Below are 12,218 nucleotides of genomic sequence, written 5' to 3' on the forward strand. Positions count from 1 at the left end.
TACGAGCCTTTCTAGGTCTTATAGGGTACTATAGAAGGTTTATAAAAAACTTCGCAGATCTTTCTAGTCCCTTAACAGACCTTTTGCAGAAACACGTCAAAAACGTACTGCCAAGCCCACCATCAGACGGTGCCATCAGGGCGTTCCAAACACTGAAAAATGCCCTTACCACCAGTCCGGTTCTCATCCCGCCTAACTTTGAGAAGCCCTTTTCACTAGCGACTGATGCCTCTGACACCAGCATAGGAGCTGTGCTATCACAGGAAGGGGATGACGGCGTCGAACATCCTGTGCTCTATGTCAGCAGAAAGCTCCATCCAAGGGAACAGAAGTACCCCACGGTGGAAAAGGAGTGCCTCGCCATCAGGTGGGCCATTGACAAACTGAGGTATTACCTGGAGGGTAAATCTTTCACCTTGTATTCAGATCACGCTCCTCTCCAGTGGATGCACCGAAACAGGTCCCAGAACGCTAGAATACTTCGCTGGTTTCTCTTCCTGCAACCGTTTGCCTTCAAGGTTGTGCATCGGAAGGGGGTTGACAATGGGAACGCTGACTTTCTCTCCAGAATGCCCATTCTCCCCGATCGGGAGAATCCAGGGGGGGAGGAATGTAAAACTGGTGACCTTACCCGGCGGGAATGGTGGAGTCCGACCTCTTCTGATCTGTCATTTCCGGCTTCTCCACAGGATCACGAGTGGGTACACGGAAACGAGACTGCTAGCGAATACGAAGACAGCGGGCCCTTTAAGTGGGCGTCGGCATACGAGGGTGAAGCCCCGACCCTCCGTGACGTCCCTGGCTCTGGATTGGTTAAAACAGGGGAAGTCCTGTACACAGGGGGTGGAGACACCGCGAGGAGGAAGGCGGAACCCGAGGAGACGGAGAAGCGGAGCACGTTGGACGCAGAAACCGGAAGGACCGAAGAAGGAGCCTCCAGAGGAGCTGGAGGAGAAGCTGAACCACAAGGCGAGCCAGGAGGCCAACGACCCTGCGGACCGCCGTGCCACACTCCCGAGGGAGGAGTGTGGCTGACACAGGTACGGCGGCGTTTGGCGGCTTGGCTAGGAAAGCGTAACGATAGCGTGTAGTGCGCAGCTGTATATAAATCTTTCCTCCACGACCTTCCACTCCACCCCCCCCCCTTACCCTCACCCTACCTTTTCTTACCGTACCCCTCTTGCACTGAGCACTGTAGATACGAATAGTCACACCGGGTGTAAACCACACACTCCCTGGGCCCCCTTGGTGCAAACCCTGTAGAGGACTGTGACCTAACGGCTTTCCGTCCTGTCGGTCTTCTTTCTTACATGTGGAGAGATTCCCGACGCCCGAAGAAAGAACGCCACTTCCTGGGGAAAACGCCTATAGACGAACAGCGCCACGGACTCCAGTACCTTTGCCCGGGAGAGACTAACTTTCAGGACTCGAAAGACTTTGGTTAATAAACCTGTCAGAACTATAAAAATAAAACCTTCCTTAAACCCTACGGTTGGTGTCACGGTCGTCCCTTCACCCACGTCCACACACATTACATTTAATCAATATGTATATATAAAAGGTTAAAAAGTGGCAACATCTTTATTAACTCACTCTCACTGACAGACTCTCACTGACTGACTCTCACTGACAGACTCTCACTCTCTCACTGACTGACTCTCTCACTGACTGACTGCCTCACTCTCACTGACTGACTGACTCAATCTCACTAACAGACTCTTACTGACTGACTCACTCTCACTGACAGACTCTCATTGACAGACTCTCCCACTCTCTCACTGACTGACTGACTCACTCTCACTGACAGACTCTCACTGACTGACTCACTCTCACTGACAGACTCTCACTGACTGACAGACTCACTGACAGACTCTTCCACTCTCTCTCACTGACTCACTCACTCTCACTGACCGACAGACTCTCTCTCGCTGACTGACAGAATCTCTCTCACTGACTGACTGACTTACTCTCACTGACTCACTCACTAACTGACTGACAGACTCTCACTGACAGACTCTCCCACTCTCTCTCACTGACTGACAGACTCACTCTCACTGACTGACAGACTCACTCTCACTGACTGACAGACTCACTCTCACTCACTGACTGACTCACTCTCACTGACTGACACACACTGACTCACTCTCACTGACAGACTCTCTCACTGACTCTCCCACTCTCTCACTGACTGACTGACTCACTCTCACTGACTCACTCACTCTCACTGACAGACTATCACTAACTGACTCACTCTCACTGACAGACTCTCTTACTGACTGACAGACTCTCACTGACAGACTCTCCCACTCTCTCTCACTGACTGACTCACTCTCACTGACTGACAAACTCACTCTCACTGACTGACAGACTCACTCTCACTTACTGACTGACACTCTCACTGACTGACTCCCTCACTCTCACTGACAAACTCTCACTGACTCTCTCACTCTCTCACTGACTGATTAACCCACTCTCTCACTGACTGACTGACTGACTCACTCTCACTGACAGACTCTCACTGACTGACAGACTCTCACTGACAGACTCTCTCACTCTCTCTCACTGACTGACTGACTCAGTCTCACTGACTGACAGACTCACTCTCACTGACTGACAGACTCACTCTCACTGACTGACTCACTCTCACTGACTCACACACCCTCACTGACACTCTCACTGACTCTCTCACTCTCTCTCACTGACTCACTCTCACTGACTCACTCTCACTGATAGACTCTCTCACTGACTGACTCTCACACTCTTTCACTGACTGGCTGACTCACTCACTCTCACTTATGAAAAAAAAACAAGGACCCCCTGAACAATGGATAGTTCAATTCCTAGGACAGGGACTTGAATAGTAATTACAAAAACTCCTAGGCAATATCAATAAAGTAAACAAATTACACAATATCTATGACAATAAGAAGACCAAGGAAGATGGAAAAAATATGTTTAAAGTTGTTACTATTTTAATAATTTCTTCTCATATTATTTTAACAAATGATATTTATACAAAACATTTAAAAAATGAAACAATATTTAACACTTTACATTTAATCAATATGTATAAATAAAAGGTTAAAAAGTGGCAAAATCTTTATTAACTCACTCTCACTGACAGACTCTCACTGACTGACTCATTCTCACTGACAGACCCTCACTGACTGACAGACTCTCACTGACAGACTCTCCCACTCTCTCACACTGACTGACTCACTCACTCTCACTGATTGACAGACTCTCACTGACTGACAGAATCTCTCTCACTGGCTGACTGACTCACTCTCAATGACTCACTCACTGACTGACAGACTCTGAATGAATGAATGAATGAATGAAAAAAGAATTTGATAAAGCGCACTGTGGCCAAGCGGCTTCCTGGCGCTGGTAGCTAAGACCAACAGTCACAAGGGTAGCCCGAAGGAGTTAACAGGGGTACGCCTGGGAAAACAGAAAAGTTTTCAGTGCTTTGCGAAAATGAGAATAAATAGGGATGGATCGCATAGAAAGGGGAAGACTATTCCAGAAACGGGCAGCCAAGACAGAAAAACGTGTGCCTCCAGTTCTAGATTTACGGAAATGAGGAACATTAAGAAGGGCCAAAGTAGAAGAGCGAAGAGTGTGAGCAGGGGTGTGAGAGGAAATAAGAGAACAGATAAAAGCAGGAGCAGAACGGGTAAGAGCCAAAAAAACAAGACAACCCATTTTGAAAAGAGACCGCTGAGAAACAGGAAGCCAGTGGAGAGACTTAAGCACGGGGGTAATGTGATGAGTTTTTTTTTTTTTTTTTTTTTGTTTTTTTTTAAAAACCATTATTTGTGCATAGTAAAAGAACAAATACGGGCCTACAACCATCAGGCCGGCCACAATACGGTTGAGCACAGAGACAAACAGTACATCCCCTGTGCGTCAAGGTCAAGATTAGCAATGATTCAGGATTCATACACTGGAGGGATCCTTGACACCAGGGGAAGGAGAAGTGAAGGTTAATTTTAAGGTTTTCAAAAAAAATTTTTTATCGAGAAAGAAATCAGTAAAGGATAGAAACAAGGAGATTCGAGTCCGCGAGTCGGCTTCATTCACTGGAGAGCAGCAGCATCATTAAAACAGCCATAGAAAATCTCATACAGTAAGGCGATGCAGTTAGCTAACAGGATCATCACAGTAGTAAATACGCACCCCCTAAAAGCCGCCCCCACTCAATCCACCCCACACCCGGACCCCGAATCGAAACAAGTATAGCGCAGAGACATGAAAGAAAGAGGCCCATAGAACTAAAAAGAAACAGTAAATTACCCCCCCACCCTACACCAATGCGGAGGCTATGGCCTGCCCCCCCCCAGCATAGTGCCTGTCGCCCAATGAACCCGAAATATAGACGAAAGAGAAAGTAGGAATAGAGTAAAGAAACTAAGAGAAGAAAGAAGAAAGGAGGCGGGGAGGAGCCCACGTATCCTCGGAGCGCCCGACACCACCGGCCAACCAAGCCTCCACACACTGAAACCCCACTACACCCAAAGGCGGTCGTGTGAAGATAGCATGTAACAACAAGGAAATGAAGGCAGACAGATCGCGACGAGTGCGCACAACATATGCAAACAATTCCAGTCCCAGTCCAGCCCGTCCGTGAAACTATGATGATAGAAAGTAATCTAGCCCTGGCCCGATCGCGGGCTTACGATTAGACCCGCCCCCTCGTGAATGCCCCGCATCCCGAACAGACAAAGACAATATGGCCGCTTGGAAGAAGATGGAGAAGTAGAGTCACAAAATGGCCGCCGATCATCTATTGAGGTCCCCTTGCACACCATAGAAAATCCAGACCTGGCTTGTAAAGTACATGAGTTCCACATAAAAGGAGCCGTAGGCCACCGTGAACGGTTCCTCGAGGTCGTCAGGTGTAGTTCAGCTGGAAGGTCCTGCGGGCACGGTGAGGCAGGCAACAACAAAGCAGGCAGCAATGACCGGGGAAACAAAGTATCCGCCATTGAGCGGGAGAGCGATTGATCCTGAGCGCCGGGAAAGCCAAACGCAGACACCAGTGGAGCACCGCTACACCCAGTCGTTACTTCCCCGCAGGAGGACCACAGCACTGGCAGACTCACGTCTTGTTGATCACAAACGGGGCGCTCACGACCCGCAGCAGACAGTGTAGAGTCGAACCGCTCACTCAGCGTTTGCAAGCCGACACACAATTGCAGACGAAAGTCCCGCAGGGCAGCCAGAACGGAGCCGTATGTCAGCGGAAGCTGCGCCCCCACAGCGGCAGCAATCCGGGACGGCACTGGGGAGCCGGAGTCTGGTAGAGGGAGGGCGAAGCGGGCAGCGGGCGAGACCGGAACATCACCCCCCAGCAGCGAGCAGGCAATCAGCGCCATGTTTTACCGCTGAACGGTATCGTGGCCAGGGGGGGGATCGTGACAAGGAGGCAATTCCCAACAGGTCCGCGCCGCAACAGGTGAAAGCCAACAGTCGCTTCCCCTCCCTCGGGCTCTCTTGCAGCCGACTAGACCATAGAAGAAGGGGGTCTGCAGCCTTCCACAGCGTGGTCCACAGAGCGGGGCAGGAGACCCGTCACGCCGGGGCTTACCCTCTAGCTCCAGCCCGTCAGGTGCAGGGTGCAGGAGGTGTCCGGGCGCCTCTCCCCCGGCTCCCCCGGCGGCCGTCCGTGGCGTGAGGCGGGATCGGGACCTCGGGGCTCAGATTTGCACCAGCGGGTCCGGTGACTGCGACGCTTTCAGGGGGCCGGCCGAGGCCACAGTAGAGCAGGGGTCCAGTGCGGGGAACAAAGGCACCAAGATCTCCGGCATCCGGGCGGGCTAAGACTTCGGGAAAGCGGCGGCGCAGTCAGCGCATCGTCGCACGCGTTGGACCTCGAAAATCGGCAAGGATAGGAATCAGGATGATAGTCCGAGGCCAAGGGCCGACGGAGCCGGGCGCTCAAGCGACTGCTCCGGTCGCCATCTTGGCTCCTCCCCCATGTGATGAGTTTTAGAGAGATGGAAAATGAGACGGGCAGCCTGGTTCTGGATAGCTTGCAAGCGGCGTGTTTCGTAAGCTGGAATGCCCACGTCCAACTATTCCCGTAATCAAGGCGAGAGGTGATCAAAGCCATAATAATGATTTTAAGTGCGTCTGAAGAGAAGAAACGAGAGATCTTTCGGATAAGCCGAAGAGATAGAAAGCAAGAAGAAACAACAGAACTGATTTGGGCGTGCATGGAAAGATCATGACTGACCTGAATGCCCAAAGTTCTGACTGAGGAAACGGGAGTAGGAAGTGAACCAAAGATAGAGGGCCAAAAGGCAGAAGACCAAGGGCTGGATGAGCCACCCGTCAAGACCAACTCGGTCTTGTCCGGGTTGAGTTTGAGATGATTAGAACTCATCCATTCAGAAATAAAGACCAGTGTAGAGTGAAATTTCGAAAGAGACAGAGATGAAGAAGAAAGGTCAAAAACAAGCTGGAGGTCATCGGCGTAATTATACACCGAGACCCCCAGGTCGAGAAGAGCAGAAATAAGAGGATAGATGTAAAGATTGAAAAGCAAAGGGGAAAGAGAAGATCCTTGGGGAACCCCACAAGAAACCGAGTGAATGGGGGCAGAGAAACCAGACAAATGAACTGCCTGAGAACGACCTGAAAGAAAGGAGGCAAGCCAAGAGAATGCAGGGCCGCAAATGCCCACTGCGCTGACACGGTCGAGAAGAATGGAATGATCGACCGTGTCAAACACAGCGGACAAATCAAGGAGAACCAGGGCTTGAGGGAGAGAGGAATCAGCCTTTGATTTCAACTCATCAAGGACAGCAAGGACCACTGACTCTGTAGAGTGGCCTCGGCGGAAACCTGCTTGATGGGAGGCCAAGAGATGGTTCTCCTCAATATAAGCAGAAAGGCAAGAGGTGACCTAACTTTCTAAAATCTTGCCGAGATAGGGAAGAAGGGAAATAGGCCTAAAATTAGAGGGGAGAGAAGGGTCTGGACCAGGCTTCTTAAGAATAGGCAAAACAATAGCAGATTTAAAAAATGAAGGGACTGAGCCCAGGGCAAGAGAAGCATTTAAGAAAAAGAGAGGGGGAGAAGGACAGTTGGTAAATAATGCTATCAAGATACGAGCAGGGGCACAGTCGGCCGGAGAGCCAGACTTAATCTTAATAAGCAAAGTGAAAAATGTGTCTAAAGAAATAGGGGGGAAGGAGTCAAAAAAAGAAGAGGGTACCAACGGAGAAGGAATAGAAGAAAGAAGGGGAAGCAAAGGAATATAAGATTTGATCTTGGCGATCTCCTCAATGAAAAAATCATTGAGAGAAGAGCAGAGGTCCTGAGAGGGGATAAGACTGGGATTGGTACGGTCCGAGAACGCCAGATCGTTAACCAGAGAGAAGATTTCCCTGGATTTGTTAGCAGAAAGGGCCACTTTCTCAGAAAAATAATTGGTTTTTGCCAAGAGGACGGCTCGCTTATATTCGTTTAGGAGATGTTTATATCGAACCCGGAGAGCGGGGCAGTAGTTACGCCTCCAATGACGCTCAGAGCGTCTCAGAGCCAATTTCAGAGCTTTGAGATCAGTATTAAACCATTTATGAGCGTCATAGGCACGAACGGCCTTGGTTTTCCTAAGCGGAGCAACCTGGTCGCAGGAGGAAGACAGCCAGGTGCTGAGCGCTTCAGCTTGAGAATCCAGGGAGAGCTCAGAGAGATCAGGGGTAGAAGAAGCGAGAGAAAGAGAAAGGGAATTTAAGTCAACCCGATTCCAATTGCGTGCAACAAGATTTTTGGGTAGAGAGGGTCTATCAGGAACACCAAGAGTGATAGAGAAAGAAATAAGGGAGTGATCAGACCAAGTACAGGGAGAGATGCTAGGAGGGAAAAGCGTGCAACTTAGAGACCAGATTTGGTCAAGTATATGACCCTGGACATGGGTAGGAGCAGTGACACGAGCATGAAAATTGAGACACTGAAGAGTAGCCGAGAAATCTTTGGAAGACAAATCTTCCTTAGGGTCACCCGGCCAAAAATTGAAGTCACCCAGCAGGAGAACCGAAGAATTATTAACCACAAGTGTGGCAAGAAGTTCCTGTAGGGTGGCTACAAACAGGGGCATATGTTGAGGGGGGCGATACATGTGGACAACCGTGAGGGGAACAGGGAGGTTGAGTGAACGGGCTACCAAAAAATCCACATTAGATATAGAAGAATGTGGAAGAAGCTGAAACTGTAAGCTGGAGCGAACAATCATGGCCACACCCCCACCCATCTTGCCGTCAGGACGATCCGACCGAAGGGCATAATAGGAAGTAGGGAGGATGGCTAGGACATCAGGGAGAGAATCAGACGAGAACCAAGTTTCAGTGAGAAACAAAAAATCAAGGGACTCAGTGTGCAAAAGGTTAAATAATTCCAGTTGATGTCTAACAGCCGAACGAGTGTTAAGAAGACAGGCAGAAGCAATATTAGAAGAGGGGGAAAGATGAGTAGTAGGAGAGCACCCCAGCAGAGAAGAAGGGGCCGTGGGCAGAGTGGGGAAATCAGACGAGAGAGAGGAGTCAGGAACAGAAATACCAAGCATATCAAGATGTTGCTGTAGTGAGGATGTAAGTGGTAGAGCAGCTTTATAGGAGTGCAATTGAGCAAAGGTATAAGCCTGCAGAGACGCAGAGTCCTTGGCCCCAGGTCTCGGCCCGTCGCGGACGGGCGCAGACGGGCTTAACTTAGGCGCAACTTCGGCGCGCCTTCGTCGCGCCCGCTGCGCTCGACCGCTGCGCTGCCGAGGAAATAGTGGCATGATATAGGCTGCGCCTGCAACAAATTATGGGCGTGGCAGGGGGTGGAGGGACCAAGAGACTGCACCGCCAACCCCAGAGCGTCCAAGATGGCGACCTCGCCCGTCCCCGCTCCAGTGACCAGCCGGCAATGGAGGAGAGCGATGAGCAGAAGGCGCTCGGGATCGCGTACAGGTAAGGAGGCTAAAAACCTGGAAATGCGCAGAGTCCAGAGCGCTGACAAAGGAACTGACAGACTCTCCCACTCCCTCTAACTGATTGACAGACTCACTCTCACTGACTGACAAACTCCCTCTCACTGACTGACTGACTCATTCTCACTCGCTGACTGACTCACTCTCACTGACTGACTCACTCTCACTAACAGAGTCTCACTGACTGACTCACTCTCACTGACAAACCCTGTCACTGACTGACTCTCCCACTCTCACATTGACTGACTAACTCACTCACTCTCACTGACAGACTGACTGACTCACTCTCACTGACAGACTCTCACTGACTGACAGACTCTCACTGACAGACTCTCCCACTCTCTCTCACTCACTGACTGACTCACTCTCACTGACTGACAGACTCACTCTCACTGACTGACAGACTCACTCTCACTGACTGACTCACTCTCACTGACTCACTCACTCTCACTGACAGACTTTCACTGACTGACTGACTGACTGACTCTCACTGACTTACTCACTTTCACTAACAGAATCTTACTGACAGACTCACTCTCGCTGACAAACTGTCTCACTGACTGACTCTACCACTCCTTCTCACTGACTGACAGACTCTCACTGACTGACAGAATCTCTCTCACTGGCTGACTGACTCATTCTCACTGACTCACTCATTGACTGACTGACTGCCTCACTCTCACTGACAGACTCTCACTGGCTGACACACTCTCACTGACAGACTCTCCCACTCTCTCTCATTGACTGACTCACTCCCTCTCACTGACTGACAGACTCACTCTCACTGACTTACAGACTCACTCTCACTGACAGACTCACTCTCACTTACTGACTGACACTCTCACTGACTGACTCCCTCACTCTCACTGACAAACTCTCACTGACTCTCTCACTCTCTCACTGACTGATTAACCCACTCTCTCACTGACTGACTGACTGACTCACTCTCACTGACAGACTCTCACTGACTGACAGACTCTCACTGACAGACTCTCTCACTCTCTCTCACTGACTGACTGACTCAGTCTCACTGACTGACAGACTCACTCTCACTGACTCACTCTTACTGACAGACTCTCACTGACTCTCTTACTCTCTCTCACTAACTGACTGACTCATTCTCACTGACTGACTCACTCTCACTAACAGACTCACTGACTGACTCACTCTCACTGACAAACTCTCTCACTGACTGACTCTCCCACTCTCTCACTGACTGACTAACTCACTCACTCTCACTGACAGACTCTGACTGACTCACTCACTCTCACTGATAGACTCTCAATGACTGACAGACTCTTAATGACAGACTCTCCCACTCTCTAACTGACTGACTCTCCCACTGTCTCTCACTGACTGACTCACTCACTCATTTTCACTGACAGACTTTTACTGATAGATTCTCACTGACTAACTCTTCCTGACTCACTCTCTCTGACTCACTCTCTCTGACACACTCTCACTGACTTACTCTCACTGACTCTCACTGACTCACTCTCACTGACAGACTCTCACTGACTGACTCTCCCACTCTCTCCCACTGACTGACTCTCTCACTGACTGACTCACTCTGACAGACACTCTTTGACAGACTCTGACTCTCTCACTGACTCACTCTCAGTGACTCACTCTCACTGACAGACTCTCACTGACCAACTCTCACTGACCGACTCTCCCACTCTCTCTCACAGACTAACTCACTTTCACTGACTGACTCACTCTCACTGACTGACTCACTCTCATTGACAGACTCTCCCACTCCCTCTAACTGATTGACAGACTCACTCTCACTGACTGACAAACTCCCTCTCACTGACTGACTGACTCATTCTCACTGACTGACTCACTCTCACTAACAGACTCTCACTGACTGACTCACTCTCACTGACAAACTCTCTCACTGACTGACTCTCCCACTCTCTCACTGACTGACTAACTCACTCACTCTCACTGACAGACTCTGACTGACTCACTCACTCTCACTGATAGACTCTCAATGACTGACAGACTCTTAATGACAGACTCTCCCACTCTCTAACTGACTGACTCTCCCACTGTCTCTCACTGACTGACTCACTCACTCACTTTCACTGACAGACTTTTACTGATAGATTCTCACTGACTCACTCTTCCTGACTCACTCTCCCTGACTCACTCTCTCTGACACACTCTCAATGACTTACTCTCACTGACTCTCACTGACTCACTCTCACTGACAGACTCTCACTGACTGACTCTCCCACTCTCTCTCACTGACTGACTCTCTCACTGACTGACTCACTCTGACAGACACTCTTTGACAGACTCTGACTCTCTCACTGACTGACTCTCAGTGACTCACTCTCACTGACAGACTCTCACTGACCAACTCTCACTGACCGACTCTCCCACTCTCTCTCACAGACTAACTCACTTTCACTGACTGACTCACTCTCACTGACTGACTCACTCTCATTGACAGACTCTCCCACTCCCTCTAACTGATTGACAGACTCACTCTCACTGACTGACAAACTCCCTCTCACTGACTGACTGACTCATTCTCACTCGCTGACTGACTCACTCTCACTGACTGACTCACTCTCACTAACAGAGTCTCACTGACTGACTCACTCTCACTGACAAACCCTGTCACTGACTGACTCTCCCACTCTCACATTGACTGACTAACTCACTCACTCTCACTGACAGACTGACTGACTCACTCTCACTGACTGACAGACTCACTCTCACTGACTGACAGACTCACTCTCACTGACTGACTGACTCTCACTGACTCACTCACTCTAACTGACAGACTCTCACTGACTGACTGACTGACTGACTCTCACTGACTGACATACTTTCACTAACGGACTCTTACTGACAGACTCACTCTTGCTGACAAACTGTCTCACTGACTGACTCTCCCACTCCTTCTCACTGACTGACAGACTCTCACTGACTGACAGAATCTCTCTCACTGGCTGACTGACTCATTCTCACTGACTCACTCATTGACTGACTGACTGCCTCACTCTCACTGACAGACTCTCACTGGCTGACAGACTCTCACTGACAGACTCTCCCACTCTCTCTCATTGACTGACTCACTCCCTCTCACTGACTGACAGACTCACTCTCACTGACTGACAGACTCACTCTCACTGACTGACTCATTCTCACTCACTGACTGACTTACTCTCACTGACTGACTCACTCTCACTGACTCACTCTTACTGACAGACTCTCACTG

Source organism: Triturus cristatus, chromosome 3_1 (assembly GCF_964204655.1).
Source record: "Triturus cristatus chromosome 3_1, aTriCri1.1, whole genome shotgun sequence".
Lineage (NCBI taxonomy): Eukaryota > Metazoa > Chordata > Amphibia > Caudata > Salamandridae > Triturus > Triturus cristatus.